This window comes from Schistocerca piceifrons, chromosome 1 (genome assembly GCF_021461385.2).
Source record: "Schistocerca piceifrons isolate TAMUIC-IGC-003096 chromosome 1, iqSchPice1.1, whole genome shotgun sequence".
Lineage (NCBI taxonomy): Eukaryota > Metazoa > Arthropoda > Insecta > Orthoptera > Acrididae > Schistocerca > Schistocerca piceifrons.
Genome location: NC_060138.1, coordinates 790,814,909 through 790,833,707, shown reverse-complemented (window position 1 = coordinate 790,833,707; position 18,799 = coordinate 790,814,909).

Here is an 18,799-nt window from a genome sequence, read left to right as displayed (position 1 = left end):
TAGATCTCGAGTGAGCAATGCATGTGGGGTATATGCTTCTCAACTGCTTATGATCCATAACAAAGAGCTGGATATCAAATTGATGTTGGAGACACTCTCTTCAAATACAATGTATATGGTCTGTGATGTGCTCACTGTACTTTTAAGCTACTGACGGTAACACTCGTGTCTTTTCTATAGTGGAGACAAGTAAAAATTTATAAATATATATTTCAGTGTTTCCACATTATTTATATTTCAATATATTCACAGAGGTTTGTTTGTTTTTTGTTTTGAGTGGATCTTACGATATTGTTGCAGAGCGGTATCGTCCTTATATAACAGGCAGCTCACTGGTACTTTGATGGAACATATTATTTATTTTTAAGGGTAGCAAAATTTTAAATTATTTTGAAAAAGTAGTTTTATCTGTGATTGCTGCAATTTCAACTCGTAAGTCATAGCACAGAATTCATAATAAAATTTAAAAACTTATTAGTACCGTTAAATATCGAAAATAACCGCCTTGTTATAAACAGGAAGACGTGTAATTCGTTCACTAAAAGAAAATATTATGCAGCGATACACATCACGTATGAATCAGTAATACAGAACTCTGGTAAAGTGAGAATAATTAATCATGAAATAGTTCTCTATTCTCCATACTAGATCGTAAAGGAAACTGATAGAAATAGTGAGAAAAAATTATTTACATCGAAGTTAAGAACAGTGTTACTACGATTTATTGTATATCGTTGCTACAGAACAGAAATATATTGATATTTGTGGAGTTTCCAGCATTTTTCGGAAATCCCATGCTCCAAGGATTTGCAGTTGATATTCAGCAGTATAGCTCAATACTGCGAGAAAAACTGAACCACAGTGAATTTAACCAATGTTTATAGTTCATGTCTGTTTGTGGCAGCACAGAAACTTGTAGGCATTTGTAGTGCAGCAGAATGTAATTTTCGGAAATGGGACAGAATGTACACATAGTAGTATTGCAGCAAGTGACATCGTACTTGAAAGAAACTTACCGCTGCGATAGGGACTTTCGAGATACTGGGTCGTTAAAGTCGCAGAATTGTTATTACAGTACAAATTGAGGAGATGATGTCGGATCGAGTAAACTCTAAGTGAACAGTAAGTGCCAGACGACTTTCTTGAACCACCTCCGTAAGACGAAAACGCTAAAGCAGACCAGTGCGGGAGCATGACATTTGTCATTAGCTGATTAGCTCCAGTTCTGGAATGATGTCTGCACTTGTTGTTTCAGTTCTGCATACTAATTTTGCACAGACACTATGACCCCCATAACCATTGCACTTTGCTGTACGCATCTTATTACTGACATTCTCAAATAATCCGGTAAGTGTAACCTTCTGAAGAAGGGCGCTAAGTGCCCGAAATCAGTAGAGAAATTAAATTCCTTTTATGCAACTGGTTGCTTAATATTTTGTTATTTTCGACTACAGTTGATGATGATGGATAAAATACTAAAAATCTAAATATTCATTTCCGAACATTAGTTCTTTATCTCAGTTTAGGTTACTGTAACAGCAGTAGAGTTAAGACACCTGTATATCCTTCTTTCCCTTTTACCCTTTCTCTTTTCTTATCTTCCCTTCCGTCCGTACCATAGGCATCCAAAATTCATATTGCTTAGTTGACATAGCTTGAAGAACCACATCCATAAAACATACAAGGAAATCCGGTAACATATTCGTCCCACTTTGGTACTTTCATCTTCAGTTTACCGAACATAACACAGTTTCACACACTAATTTTAGTTCTGATTTATAAAATCGTGCTACAAAGCATTGTGCAGTACTGGACGCAAAACTAATTATTTTGTGGGCGGCAGAAGGAAGTTTGTAGCGCTTTACACGGTACATCAGCGCTGAGAACGTGCGGAACTCCACTGAAATTGACGCTGTTATGCAATTTCAGCGGCAAAGCTCATTACAGCTGCGAAATCCTCTTAATGGCGGAACGAATTTCAAAAACGCTTTCGGCTGCCATCTCTGCCCGCGTCCTCTTTATCGAAACTTAATTGCGCGCCTAAGCACATTTACATGCAGATTACGACACAACATCGCGAGCAAAGTACCAGAGTTAATTGCCAAAAACATTTTGTCCGACGACGCATTCTGCCAGAAGTAACTAAGCTCCTAGCATATTGAAGCTTTGGATGCTCTCAACAGGAAACGTGCCCAGTGACAGCATCTTGTTCTTTTACGAAAAAAATCACGTAAAATGTAAGTACCTCGGTTCCATTTACCTCGGTATGGCCGCAGTATCACGTCTGGGGAAAATAACCGCTTAGGTTCTTAATGATGTGAGATTGCGTGAATTCCGTTCTCAAGCGGAAACCTGGATGAACAATGATTAACAAAAATTTTCAGAGTGATATGTAATTGCAGGGAAGACGGGTTTCATTCCTTTCTTTTATGACGTGAAGGAATGATGTTTGATAGGCAAAAAATTCCCGACGAAGTGCGGCAGCACTATTACTGTCGGATTTATTGATGAACATGACGAGTGCTTCTTTCAAAGACTGTGTCGTACATGGTTTAATTTGGAAATTACAACCTCTGAGAAAAATGAACGAAGGGGTGATTGATTATTCGATATGAAATGGTCCAATGTAATTTGCACTGCACGCCAAGTAGCTGTCACCATACTGCGACAACACAGAGAGGAAAGTGAAACCCTTGTGCCAACTTTATAGCGCACTGTTTTCTGCACCCTCTCGCCCCCCCCCCCCCCTTCCCGGTTAACCATAACTCATCCTCATACACTACTGCACTCAGCTAGTTAGTTGATACAACGCTTTCTTGACTAACACGAACATAAATGGTTCAGCACATCTGAAACAGACAGAGTGCAGGTGATCGGAGGTGATCCTCGGACCCCAGCATACTTGTACGTTTAAGCCACAGATGCGGCGATGACCGATACAGGATATACGTAATCGAACCACCCAGATGTGACAACATGCTGATGGGATCTTCTTGGCTGTTTAAAGCTCTTTTCCACGTGCTGACAGTTGTGAAAGACCACGTCGAAACGTCTGGAGTGGGGTCGATGGCCTGGTGTGGTGTAATTCGTAGGTCAGTTGATCACTCAACGGGAGCCCGCATGACGTCCTTCATGCGGAAGCGCTGACTGAAGCCATATCTGCTGACACTGCTGAGCTAGCAGGTCATTGACCGATGGACTGCGACCTGTTTCTAGTCGCTGGGCTGCCATCCCAGATGTCGATTTTCGGGCCATTATAGCTAGGTCAGTGGCGCTCGACCAGCAGGTACCGCATTCAACCCCTTGTCAAGCTAGAAGGATTTCAAGGAGGAAGGGCATATGAAACTGCAGGTGGTGCTCTGCAGGGTGTAAACATTAAGTCTGGTGGACACCCTTGCCCCCCTCCCTGTACTACTGCAGTAGACTATGTGCAGGCAGTGTGTTTCACTCTTCCCTCTACCTCCCAAAGTCACCATCATGAACAACTGTTCACAAAATCCCTACACTCATCTATGACCAACAAGTGCACCTAAGTCAAGGCGTCCGTAGTTCGGAAAGGTCTCAGCCAATCTAAATCCAAAGTCTATCAGCGAACTTATAAGCCCCCTGGCCACAATGTTATACACTCCCTTACATGAAGACACTGGTTGCTTTGGAGTAAGTGCCTACTACCAGGAGAATATGTGCTCCTCCCCCCCCCCCCCCCACACTCACCGTTATGTCAGTCTTGACAGTGAAGTGTTGTGTGTGCCAGGCGGCTGTAGGAATCACTTAAGTAAGATGGACTGATATGAGGACGTGACAAATAGCAAAAAGGACCTATCTTCTTTGGACGTGTCTATCATAACGAGGTAATAATGTTGCCTGACATGCAGGTGTGGCAACACGGACTGCCCTGAGTGTCTACAAACAATGGAGTGCTAGACGCAGCAATTTTACGCGGTTTAAAAACAGTAGTCATTAAAAGATCCTATCCGACACTAATCTCAGGCGAATGCCACGCCTTCCAGCTGACAAATCTGGTTTCAGACGTTGTATTATTTGCTGCTATCAGCGAATGTTTTTCCATGTAGACCAGTTTCTGAGCAAACACTGCGATGGGAACTGCAGGCGATGTACGTTTGGAGTCGGATACCTTCACAGCGGTACATAAGGATGTTAGTTGATTAGTGTCATCCTAAGAGTCACGATTTTGTTTCTTTTCAAATGATGCAAGCCATCTAGTGCATCGACAGCCCATAATGGAGCTTAATCCGCAGTATGTGGGGAGAGTAGTTCAGACATAACTGGTTCTGTGACGTTCTGGGACTGTTCTTCCTATCATGACATGAGCATATTCATTGACGGTATAATGAACATCATCCAGAATGATTACTTCAATATCCTCAGTGGCTAAGTGGTGGTCTTTCTTCTACATATTCATGATAAATAAGCTGAGGACCGTGACAAAACGACAACTGCCGCGTCCTCAGGGCAGCCCTCATACGTTCCTCGTCTTCTCAACACTCCGGTTCCCTGGCATGAGTCACTGAATCACCCGATCTTGTTCTCACAGAAAATGTCTGGGACCATTTGGGACAGAGGGTGAAAGACAACAATCAGGATCCTCGTAGTCTGGTAGGTCTACGGGATCTAATCATCAATGGATGGCTTCGGCTGTGTGTGGCATATCTGAAGAAACTCTTGGACTTTCTACCTAGCGGAATTGAAGTTACACATACGGACGAGGTAGATTAAGTAACATAGTAACTACTTGGTGAAAATGAGTGAAAGTGTGGGAGCACTTTCCCAGAGAGCTCCCAACCGAGCACAACAGAGCTGGACGTCGCATGGCAGGAGGTCAGCGTGACAATAGCACCAAACTGGGCTGACAGAGCAGCATGAGGCAACTGAACGGGAAATGGTAGTGCGCGTCAATCAGCGAGCGGCTACGGCGTAGTTTTACGCGTGTTCCTCATTACAACATAGCCCGGAATCAACATTTGGATGACTTCAAACCGTAAAGAATCACTGGAAAACTAGAAGAAGGACGAAGTGTAACGAGTGTAGTCCAGGAAGTTGCTAATCCAGCGTTGTTTCGCGAGCATAGGGAGCTTTCAGAAGTACAGGCACGGCTGCCCATAGGAGGGGAGGTGGTCGACCGCGGTCAGCTACTGCAGCAGATGGCCGCTGCATTGTGCAACGGGCAAGGAGGGATCCACATCAAACAGCAGATGCAATTTCAACCAGATTTAACAGGATTGTAAGGCACACAATCGCACACTCTACAGTGGCATGAGGGTGGTCTCTTTGCACGACGACCAGTACTTTGTATTCCGTTGACATTCGCACATCGACGGCACCGTTTGCGATGGTGCCAAGAGTTTAGGGACTGGGCCGACGAGAGAGTGGGGTCGTGTAGTCTTCTCAGATGAGAGCTAATTCAGTCTGAAGAGTGATTCTGGACAACCTCTAATATGGCGAGACGTGGAAACACTTAATGCTCCCAGGAACGTTGTCAAACACGACCGTTTTGGTCATTCACGTGTGATGTTGTGGGAGGGCATAATGCTGCAAGGGTGTTCTGACCTCCAAACCTTTGTACATGGTACATTCCCCACTCAGTGTTATTGTGACACTGTACTCCTTGCCCATGTGCGTCTTTTCAGGAGTGTATTCTGCCCTGACTTCATGTTTATGGATGACAATGTGCGACCATACCGAACAGTACGCCTGGAGGAGTTCTTGGAACGAGAGGATGTTAGGCGAATGGACTGACATGCTGGTTCACTCGGCCAAAATCCCTCTAAGCATGTGTCGTATTTGCTGTGGACACTTACTGTAGCACGTCCACACCCACCACCGACCATCCAGCAGTTGCAAAGTCTCTGGTGGACAAATCGGACGCCCTACCGCAATGAATCCTTACCAAACTTGAGGCCAACATGGTAGCACGTTACCGAGTATGCATAGCCAACTGTGATAATTACACGTCCCACTAAGGACCATGTCCCGCCTTTTGTAATGTCCAGGTGACCATCATAAATTGCGGTGACTTTAGTGTAATTACTGTCTCGTATAATTTCTGTTCGTCTCACCGTGTATTTCCCTCAGTTACCTTCTTTACTATACTCTAGCAGTTCTTCCCATATATGGCCCAAGTTTTATCTAGCTATGTTACTAGCCAATGGCACAGCGTCCTCAAGTTACTTTCGTTCTTAAGTTTTGAACATCAAAGGCTAAAGGCAATGTTACAGGCTAATCACCAAAGACTAAAGGCGATGTTACTGGTTATTAGCGAGATGTCTCCTGAGGATGGGTACTACGTGATCCTGTTTGTGTATGTACGACTTAACGGGTTAGTAATAACGAGAGTAGAAAGGTAACGTCCCATACAAAAGGTGTGTTCAGTTGCCACTACATGTACAGTACAAAACTCCATGAAACGCAGGAAGACCAGAATTATTTGACTTTTCCATTTCTCGAATTAGTATTTAGAGTACGTATGCCGAGCTATCTAAACAGGAGTAAATACATAATTCTAGATGAGGAGAAGACAATTTGTAGACCGAAATTCATTAGAATATTACAAAAGAAAGGCAGCTCGCCCACGGAAATCATCACCTAAGAAATAGTTGCACAACGGAAGAGAGACAGCGTATTTATTACGGCCAACGTCAGATAGTGCGGGAACTTATAATGAATACTTAGCAGTGTCGAGTGCGATGCACCGACCGAGGTGGCACAGTGGCTGGCGCACTGGACTCACATTCGGGAGGGCGACGGCCATTCATTACCCTAAATCGCTCAAGGCATATGCTGGGATGATTCCTTTTAAAAGGGCACCGCTGATTTCCTGCCCCATCCTCAACCATTCCGAGCTTGTTGTCCGTCTCTAACATCCACATCGTCGACAGGATATTAAACTATAATCTTCCTTCCATCTTCCAGCGTGAATCTGCAGGAAAGACGTCGTGTGTCACGGACGAACTGATGTTAAATTCAAAGAGCATCAGGTTAAAACACAATTTAAGAAACATTTTATGCAGTTATATTAACAGACAAATTAGAGGGATGTCGGCGTTTACGGAGAGGTGGTGACAGATGTTCTCCTTTCGTTTCTGCGGCAAACAGAATAGGAAGTGGTGTTACGTAGCGTCCGCTACACACAATGTACCACTTCTTACGGATTACAGGCTGACCGGGCAGCTGTTAATTTGCAGCTACTGAAAGGACGCCCAAGAGACTGCTTTATGAAAGAAAAACAAAATATCTAAAGTAAAGGGACTCTGTTCGATAGTGTTCATCTTTGCACGTTGGTATGTGATTGTGTAAGTGGTTCTTGCCTTAAACTAAGCTCGGACATTGCGCATACATGTGCAAGTTTGAAGCTAATGATTTTGTACTGAAATTAAGCCCCAAAGTAATAATAATAATAATAATAGTAATAATGGTAATAATGATAATCAGATAGCGCTGATCTGAGTTGAAGGTTACTTTGATAGGATATCATTTTAATCACGAAACTGCGCAACAGCAGCGGGGCAGAAGTCTTTTGCAAGGTGGAATTGTACAGAAAATCCGTCGTATGGGAAAAGTTTACTGACTATGTAAATGAATGTTTGATTAAATCCCCGAAAACTGTTCTGATGCAAAGTGCTGAAACATGCTTCGAAGTAACCTAAATTAATAAATGAAATAACGTATGAGTGTAACTTTCTCGCACAATCGTAGATTAAATTTAGCTCACAGCAAATGAGTGCAAACTGTCTCAGGAACTTACCTTATCCCCTGCAAAACGATTATCTGAAAGCAAAATGCTTCTGATAACTAACCGTCGGTGTGCAATGTTCAGATTTGAGTGAAATATTCCGCATCGCGTGGGTGAACCGTGGATGAAGGTTAGAAATGGATGCCGTTACGTTCATTTCATGATGATGGTTGCCGTAAAGCGAAAGTACTAACTGTGGTTACTGTAGACGTAACCATGCTCATTCATTTTCACAAGTTAATCACAAACAACCTGCAAGAAATGAAAGAAAATATGATTCTCTGATAACGAATGGAGTTCTGTACAACATAAAAATCTGAGAAATGGGAATCTAAACCCTCTGATCTATCCATAAAATAGTAAATGGGATGTGCTTTAAAGCTGAATCACTTTTATCGAATAAAATTCCCTATCGTTTAAGAAAGACCACGAAATTCCACACAAAAAAATGAGAAATCACGCATGTTGAAACAATACTTGAACAAGCATGTCAACTCATACTACAAGGAACTCACAAAAATGATTTTAAATCGTATTAAAACACTATAATCCCATTAGAATCGGAAACGATCGAAAGAATTAAGAGGCAATGGCAGATTCCATAATTCAACTTGAAGGCGTTGGCACATAGTCTGACCAGACCATGTGAAGCGAACGGACTTCCGGACCAGACCCACACACTGAGCAGAAGAGAATGCAGCGCTTCCGGCTCTGTGTGTTTCAGCCTACTGCGAAAAGGGCCGCGGGTTGCTGGCTGATTTGAAACTTAAACTAGATGTCCTGAGATTCTACGACTACTTACGCTACAGTGACGTACACATTCACACAGGTAGCAACATTAACCTGCTGTTGAACGTCTCGCGGCAGCAATGGTCTGAAGTTAAGTAGAACGTATATTACATTCATAATGAAAGGTGAGCTTTACCAGTATACTGACAGTGACTGGCCGAAACGGTTCTGCTGAGGGCTGTCCCACACTTCGACGGCAGTTCTTCTCATGCCGTCCAGGGAATGATCCCCTCACTCCCTGGACGGCATGAGAAGGACTGCCGTCGAAGTGTGGCAAGTTTCCATCAAGTTTCAGCTGGCCTCATGCAGGCTCAATAGGGGTTGTGTCAGCAGACACCGAAAGCCATTCTATTCAGTTGATTGCTACCTCTAGGAAGAAGTTGGCCGCGAGGTGGGCGCATGGTCTGCATCTTGCATTATTGTCTGTAACGACGAACCCATCGATGAAATGTTGACTCTGGGCTGACTCTCGTTGATTCTGTTGACTCTAACTGGACTGTCCTGTCCCAATACTGCACAGCCTTCAAATTATCCTCGGCAGCGCTAAGAGATGTCCGAAAACCGTATACGCTGTGCTGTCCAAAATTAAAACAATAAACGGAAATTTTGCGAGGTTGCGTTAATTTTGCCACAAAACAGTATAAACCGGTGATAGTAAAGTAGAAATAATGTAAAGAGTACAGAACGTAAACAAGTGTAACTTGCATAACGGTAGACAAAAACGTTCTTCGTTTTTTCTTAATTAACGGATTTGCGCACATATTTCGACAACTAATTAAAGTGCTCAGTATGGGGTGTGACCACCTCTGGTAACAATAGAGGCCTGACAACGACGGGGCATGCTATCAATGATGTCATCAGTCTCACATTGAGACAATAACGCAAATTCTTCTTGTAGAGCTGTTCGCAGTCTTGGGGAGGAGTTATTGAATGCTGACGTGGCGCAAGGGCATACCAGGGACGGTCTATGGGATTCAAATCGGGAGCGCGAGCAGGCCACGCCATGCGTACAGTATCATCCATTTCCAAGAAAACATCAGCTATCCGTGGTCTGTGAGCTCGAGCATTATCGTCCATCAATAGGAAGCCTGGACCCACAGCACCTCGCAAGAACTGCAAATTACGTCCTAACATCTCGTCTGATAGCTGACACCAGTTACGTCAAGCTGATTGACTCGTAAAATTTTAGGAAGAGGGGTTCGATTGGTAAACATAATCCCTGCCCACACCATTGGGAATCCTCCTCAATATCGGTCTATTTTCACGATGTTTGGGTCCCGAAATCGTGTTCCACGTTCCCTCCAGATGCGAATTCATCAACAATCATTCTGCACACTAAATCGAGACACATCTGTGGAAACGACATTGGTTTACTCTTCGACCGTCCAGGTGGAATGTTGATGACTCCACTTTAGACGTTCTCTTTTGTGAAGACGCGTCAGAGGTAGACATACAGCAAGGCTCTGACAGTGAAGGTCACTCTGTCAAAGCCTTCTGCACACCGTTTACCTCGATACAACACGTCCAGTGGATGCTGCGAGCTCAAATGCCAGTTGCTATGTAGTACTAAGGCGGTATTGTCGTGCCCCTTGCAGTCAAATAACAGTCCTCTCTTATGAAGTCACACGTGGTCGGCCATGCCCTGGACTTTCGGATACAGTTTCGGCCTCTATAAACTGTCGTCACATCCAAAAAACAACAGAGCGATTCACATTAAGCCATCGGGTCACATCAGTTTGCGACTGTCCTGCTTCCTTCTTTTTTTGGCCCTCCATCGCAGAAAGCTTGGTAGGTGTTTTCTCTAGGCCAAACTGCACCGTCTTTGACTGTGTACACAATGATTGTGGATGTGGGGCTACTCAGCAAACACTACCTCGTTTCATAGGTGCCCTGACGTCATCGTTGGTATGGTTGTCCATTCACCAAAACAGCATCTTCCGTGCAAAACACGAACTTACAGACATCTGGTTGATATTTGGTATGACTATATCGTAAATTAGACACAGCGCGGGGAAATAGCAGGCTAATCCTACAGCCGTCGTTGAACAGAATCTAACACCATTGCTCCAAGATCCATTCCAAGTGTTACGCTGTACATCTTCGTGCTTCACAGTGCTACTGTACTCTTTGTCGTGATGGATACTTAGAGGCCAAATTAATTGCGTGGAGACGATTTCATACTGTTTGGGTCGATAAAATGCAATGGAAAACGTATTACTATCTTTGCTACTGTGCCTTGTTGGCACTGGTGCCGCTTTCGGTTCGCGACTTGACGTCCGGCGGGCAACGGACTCCTGTAGGACACCGACAGAAGAGGCAGATATTCGCTGGCAGGAGTCTCGATGGCGCGCGCGAGGCGTGCAACGACGCGAGGAAGGCGGTGAGATGGTGCACCACGCTCTCAGTGACCGTGCCGCCTTGGACGAACACCGACTGTTCAGGTGTGACAGCAACTGTGTTGGAACATGCATTGTTATAATGTGCCCAAGCTGTGATTACGTCCACAGGGATAGCCAATGCCGCCGATGATGTTAATTGTTTCTGATGTCGGAGACTGGATTGCGCACGGTGTCATAGTAAACCACTTATAGCGCTTCTCGTGCTTCCAACGAAGTGATCTTGTCGATTACTGTGGAACTGACTGCCTTTCGCCGGCCGGTGTGGCCGTGCGGTTAAAGGCGCTTCAGTCTGGAACCGCGTGACCGCTACGGTCGCAGGTTCGAATCCTGCCTCGGCCATGGATGTGTGTGATGTCCTTAGGTTAGTTAGGTTTAATTAGTTCTAAGTTCTAGGCGACTGATGACCTCAGAAGTTAAGTCGCATACTGCTCAGAGCCATTTGACTACCTTTCAACACTGTTCCTGCAAGTTATTAACACAAGTTTGTTACAGGTGGCACTGTGTTGTTCAGCAAGCTCTAAAGTAGATGTGTATGAGAGTGTTATTATTGGCGGGAGAAGCAAGAACCAAGAGAAAGACTGACGTCGTATGGAATTATCTGACTCCGCAGTAACACACTGATAGAACGGAAGACACCTTGCTTTACTTAGTTAATAGTTCTAATATACGGTTTTTTTACACACTGAAGCACCAAAGAATCTGGTATCGGCATTGGTATTCAAATACAGAGATATCTAACAGGCAGAGTACGGCGCTGCGGTTAGCAACGCCTATCTACATCTACATCTACATCTACATCTATACTCCGCGAGCCACCTTACGGTGTGTGGAGGAGGGTACTTATTGTACCACTATCTGATCCCCCCTTCCCTGTTCCATTCACGAATTGTGCGTGGGAAGAACGACTGCTTGTAAGTCTCCGTATTTGCTCTAATTTCTCGGATCTTTTCGTTGTGATCATTACGCGAGATATATGTGGGCGGTAGTAATATGTTGCCCATCTCTTCCCGGAATGTGCTCTCTCGTAATTTCGATAATAAACCTCTCCGTATTGCGTAACGCCTTTCTTGAAGTGTCCGCCACTGGAGCTTGTTCAGCATCTCCGTAACGCTCTCGCGCTGACTAAATGTCCCCATGACGAATCGCGCTGCTTTTCGCTGGATCATGTCTATCTCTTCTATTAATCCAACCTGGTAAGGGTCCCATACTGATGAGCAATTCTCAAGAATCGGACGAACAAGCGTTTTGTAAGCTACTTCTTTCGTCGATGAGTCACATTTTCTTAGAATTCTTCCTATGAATCTCAACCTGGCGCCTGCTTTTCCCACTATTTGTTTTATGTGATCATTCCACTTCAGATCGCTCCGGATAGTAACTCCTAAGTATTTTACGGTCGTTACCGCTTCCAATGATTTACCACCTATGGCATAATCGTACTGGAATGGATTTCTGCCCCTATATATGACAACAAGTAAGATCGGTTACTGCTGCTACAATGGCACGCAAGTGCGTCTGAACGTGGTGTTATAGTAGGCACAAGGGCGATGGGACATAGCATTTCCGAGGTTGCAATAAAGTGGGGATTTCCCGACTTACCCGTACGACCACTTCACGGCTGTACCGTGAGTATCAGGAACCCGATAAAATATCAAATCTCCGACCTTGCTACGGCTGGAAAAAGATCTTGTAACAACGGAACCAACGACGACTGAAGAGCATCGTTCAACGTGACAGAAGTGCAACCCTTCCTCAAATTGCTGCAGACTTCAGTGCTGTGCCATCAACAAGTGTCAGCGTGCGAACCATTCAACGAAATATCGTCGATATGGGCTTTCGGTGCCAAAGGCTCAATCATGTACCCTTGATGACTGCACGAGACATAGCTTTACGCCTCACCTGGGCCCTCCAGCACCAGCACAGGACTGTTGATGACTGGAAACATGTCGCTGGTCGGACGAGTCTCTTTTCAAATTGTATCGAGCGGATGGACGTGTACAGGTATGGGGACCACCTCATGATTCCATGGACCCTACATGTTTAAGCTGAAGAGGCTGTGTAATGTTGTGGGGGTAGTGCAGTTGGAGTGATATGGGAAGCCGGATACGTCTAGATACGACTCTGAAGGTGACATGTACGTAAGCGTCCTGTATGATAACTTGCATCCATTCATGTCAATTGTGCATTCCTAATTATTTTGGCTATTTCAGCAGGACAATGTGACACCCCACACGTCCAGAATTGCTACAGAGTGTCTCCAGAAACACTCTTCTGAGTTTAAACACTTCCGCTGGCCACCAAACTCCCCAGACACAATCATTATTGAGCATATCTTGGATGCCTTGCAACGTGCTATTCAGAGAGATCTCCACCCCCTCGGATTTATGGACAGTCCTGCAGGATTCGTGGTGTCAGTTCCCTCCAGCACTACTTCAGTCATTAATCGGCACTTCTGCGTGATGGCTGGAGACGCACACAATATTAGGCAGGTGTACCAATTCCTTTGGCTCTTCTGTTTATATGCCTATTTGCAAGATATCTTTTTGGTCTTTGCTAATGGTATTGTTTTTCTTCAAGAACTCATTTTAATTCCCGATAATGGTATCATTGAAGGGACAGAGTGGGTGGCTCTAGCATAGGGGAGCTGTTCCTCTGTCACGTTTTGTACATTTATTTCGTCTGATTTTACAGAAGTTACCAATTAATTTCAGGGAAGATTTTCTCATCGACAGCTGGCGCTCTTTCATGAAATACCAGTTTACACTTAATAGTCGGAATATTTTCGTATTTAACATTCGCGTATGTTGAAGAGTGTGAGGTCTGAAAGTCTATTGTTTAATTGAAATGTGTTTACTACTGTGTTTTTCTAAAGGTATCGGTAACGTTTTTTAATGGATGATTTCAGACATTATTGCTTGTTGAATTTTTATTATTTTTTGGAGTATCTTTGTTTTTTAAATAAATGTGTATGAAAAGTAAAGGTCCGTTCCTTCACTTCCAGGTTCCTGTTACGCTATTTGACATTTGCAGATTTACGTACATGCAGTTCCTTGTTTTGACTGTGGACGTGAATTGAATCTTCCATTAGAAAGGGACTGCTTATAAGCAAGGCATGTTAGAACCGGTAAGCAAAGTTCTCCACGTACCATATCACATTTTTCATCCTTCCGTATTACTACAGAAAAATCTCACTCACAAATCATTCGAAACTAGTGTTAAGTAGAACGGAACAAAATTTATATTATTAAACAATTGGTTCATGGTATTAGAAGTGACAAATGTTTAATACACAATAACTAAACTAATTGCTTCTAATTAACAGTATCTGATGACCTATCATTTAAATGACGAGATGATCCAGCCATATTTCTACACTACTGCCCATTAAAATTGCTGCACCAAGAAGAAACGCCGATGATAAGCGGGTATTCATTGGACAAATATATTATACTAGAACTGACATGTGATTACATTTTCAGGTAATTTGGATGCATAGATCCTGAGAAATCAGTACCCAGAACAATCACCTCTGGCCGTAATGACGGCCTTGATACGCCTGGGCGTTGAGTCAAACAGAGCTTGGTTGGCGTGTACAGGTACAGCTGCCCATGCAGCTTCAACACGATACCACAGTTCATCAAGAGTAGTGACTGGCATATTGTGGCAAGCCAGTTGCTCGGCCACCATTGAGCAGACGTTCTCAGTTGGTGAAAGATCTGGAGAATGTGCTGGCCAGGACAGCAGTCGAACATTTTCTGTATCCTGAAATGCCCGTACAGGACCTGCAACATGCCGTCATGCATTATCCTGCTGAAATGTAGGGTTTCGCAGTGATCGAATGAAGGGTAAAGCCATGGGTCGTAACACATCTGAAATGTAACGTCCACTGTTCAAAGTGCCGTCAAAGTGCAGGAGGTGACCGAGTCGTGTAACCAATGACACCCCATACCATCACGCCGGGTTATACGTCAGTATGGCGATGACGAATACATGCTTCCAATGTGCGTTCACCGCGATGTCGCCAAACACGGAATCGACCATCATGAAGCTCTACACAGAACATGGATTCATCCGAAAAAAATGACGTTGTGCCATTCGCGCACCCAGGTTCGTCGTTGAGCACACCATCGCGCAGGCGCTCCTGTCTGCGATGCAGCGTCAAGGGTAACCGCAGCCATGGTCTCCGAGCTGATAGTCCATCCTGCTGCAAACGGCGTCGATCTGTTAGTGCAGATGGTTGTTGTCTTGCAAACGTCCCCATCTGTGGACTCAGGGATCGAGACGTGGCTGCACGGTCCGTTACAGCCATGCGGATAAGATGTCTGTCATCTCGACTGCTAGAGATACGAGGCCGTTGGGATCCATCACGGCGTTCCGTATTACCCTCCTGAACCCACCGATTCCATATTCTGTTAACAGTCATTGGATCTCGACCAACGCGAGTGGCGGTGTCGCGATACGATAAACCGCAATCGCGATAGGCTACAGTCCAAGCTTTATCAGAGTCGGAAACGTGATGGTACGCATTTCTCCTCCTTACACGAGGCATTACGACAACGTTTCACCAGGCAACGCCGGTCAACTGCTGTTTGTGTATGAGAAATCGGTTGGAAACTTTCCCCATGTCAGCACGTTGTAGGTGTCGCCATTTGCGTATCACAGCATCATCTTCCTGTCCATTAAATTTCGCGTCTGTAGCACGTCAGCTTCGTGGTGTAGCAATTTTAATGGCCAGTAGTGTACAATACGACATGGTTAGATCGGATTGTGTGAACATATAGTGAAGGTCTACGTATTTGACACATATGGAAAGGAAATAAGTCAAATGACTTTACTACCTGGGAGACATTAACAAATCATCAGGCGCCTAATTGGAAAAGTTCTCTTCGCTCGTACATATCGTCACAAATCCTTCGTAACAAAGGTTATACCTTTAATTTATGTTTTATGGACGAGAACTGTGAGACAAAGCGTGAAGACTCCAGTTATTCTGTCTTCTCGTTTCGAGTAGCAACGAAGAGACTTGCGAGTTCGACGCGTCGCACAATAAACCCTCCACGCGGCGCCTCGGGGGTAGCCGCGTGGTCTGGGGCGCGTTGGTACAGTTCATGCGGCTTCCCCCCCCCCCCCCCTCCCCGCCACAGGTTCGACTCATCCCTCGGGCATGGGTTTGTGTTTGTTGTCCTCCTTTTAGTCGTTAGCGTAGGTTAGTTTAGGTTAGATTAAGCACTGTGTAAACCTAGCGACCGATGACTTCAGCAGTTTGGTCCCATAATACCTTAGCACGAATTTCAAAAACAAACAAAAAAGAAAAACCTGCACCGTCAGCAAAAGCAACCGTACACCAACATTTTTCCTTTTCTGCCTGACCCAGTACTGTTGTTACTAATTCCTTTCATCGCGAATATTCTAAATAGCTCCTTCCACCTACAAATTCGGCATACAGTTTTGTACTAGTGGTTTTAAACTCTTAAGACTTTTCGGGGATGACGTGAACTCTGACCGTAATTTGTTGGTTATGACCTGTAGTTTAAAACTGAAGAAACTACAAAAAAGTAGGATATTTAAGAGATGCTTCTTGGATAAAGTGAAAGAAGCAGCGGATTTTCAGATTTTCACAGGGAACATCAGGCAACGATTGTCTGAAACAGAGGAAAGGAATATAATTTCAGACAAATGACGAAGAAAAAATAGGTGAAATGACAAGGGCTATTAAAAATCCTTGGATAGCACGTGAGATACTGAATTTAATTGACGAAAAGAGAACATTCAAAAAGGCAGCAAACGAAGCAGGGTATATGGAGTACAGACATCTAAAGAATGAGACTGACAGAAAGTGCAAAACGTCTAAGCATAAATTGGTAGAAAGCAAATGCAAGGCATTATAAGCATGCATAACTAAGGGAAAGTTGTAGAAAAGGGCAACTGCGTGAATATTAAGACCTCTAATGTCAACTCATCACTAAGAAAAGAAGAGAAAACTGCGAGCTACAGCAATATGTAGAACGATTGTATAAGGGAAATGAATTTGAAGGCAACGTTATGGAAATGGAAGAGAAAATAAAAGAAGATTAAATGGGATATGCCATACTAGGAGAAGAATTTGACAGACTATTGAAAGAACTAAGTCAAAACAAGTCTCTCTGAGTATACGATATTTAATCAGAATTGTCGACTTTCTTGCGAGAGGTAACCATGAAAAAGTTATCCCACCTGGAAAGCAAGAGATTTAAGACAGTCGAAATAACCTCAGACTTCAAGGAGGATGTAATATTTTTGATTCCAAAGAAGATATGTGTCAATATTACCGAACTACAGGCTCAGTAAGCCATGACTGAAAATTACTGCCACGTATTATTTACAAAAGAATCTAAAAACTAATTGCAGCCGATCTTGGAAGAGATCAGTTTGGGTTTGAGAGAAATGTAGGAACACGCGAGGTAATATCGAGCCTACGACTCATCTTGGAAGGTAGGTTAAGGAGAGGCAAACTTACTTTTATAGCATTTGCAGATTTAGAGAAAGCTCTTGACAATGTTGACAGGAATATATTCTTTCAAATTTTAAAGGTATTAGAGACGAGATAAGGGGAGCGAAAATTTCTCTTCAACTTGTATAGAAATAGTGCAGTTATAAGAGTTATAGAACATTAAAGGGAAGCAGTGGTTGAGAAGGCAGTGAGACGGATTTGTATCCTGTACCTGATGTTATTCATTTTTTACAAGTAGGAAAGGAAACCAAGAAGACGTTTGGAAAGTGAATTAAAGCTGATGGAGAAGGAATAAAAAAGTTTGAGGTTTGTAGATGACCTTGTCATTTCGTGAGAGACAGCAGAGGATGTTGAAGAGTAACTGGAAAGAAATGAATAGTGTCTTTAAAAGAGGTTCTTAGATGAACATAAACAAATGTAAAAGAACGTTAATGGAATGTAGCTGAATTAAGTCGTGCAATGGTAAGAGGTGAGATTAGAAAAAGAAACGCAAAACGTAGTGGATGAGTTTTGCTTTTTGGGCAGTAAAATAACTCATGATGGCCGAAGTAGAGAGAATGTAAAATGCAGACCACCTATGGCAAGAACTAAAGTTCTGAAAAAGAGGAATTTTTTTTAACTTCTCGTATTAGAAAGTCTTTTCCGGAGGTATCTGATGACAGAAGAATCATATTGTCTTTTAGACCTCTCTTCCGCAGTCGCAGTTTTACAATTAATGTGGGATATATTCTGTCTCTGTGACAGTAATAAAGTTCTTATTTAGAGGAATTTTCATTTATCAGATTTTTGCCTCCTGCTTATTTTATTAACGTTCTTTTACACATAACTGTTCGATTTATATTAAATTTCGCTTCGCTGACGGAGAATATGTTACCGTTTTCATATTTTATCAGGCTCACCTCGTGTATTTTGTGTTGATCGCATCTGATGTAAATAAGATTCTTATCACAGTCGCAAAGACGGAAGATATTTCGTATTATTTGTACAGAAGAACACCGAAGAGTAGCCGAACTGAGGATAAAGAAATTTATGCGTTAACTTCACCAAAACAAGGGATGTGTTCATAGAACGCATCCCTAGCCATCAAGGAACTGACAGTTTGGTAATGGAGGCAACTGCGAGGAATGTAGGGAGGGTGCAGAAATTTTAGAGGGCGGCCAAAGGATGAGTACAGTTAGCAGCTTTAGGCTGATGTAGCCTACACTAGTTGTTTAGAGAAGAAGAAACTTGCGCAGGATGAAACAGCACAGGGAGCTCTCTCAAGCCAGTATTCTGATTGAAAAAAAAGACCGCGTGAATAATCTACAAGCGTCACTTAGAAAATCTTAGATTACGTGTCATTCATTGCTCTGATATGATTTCTACTCAAACAAA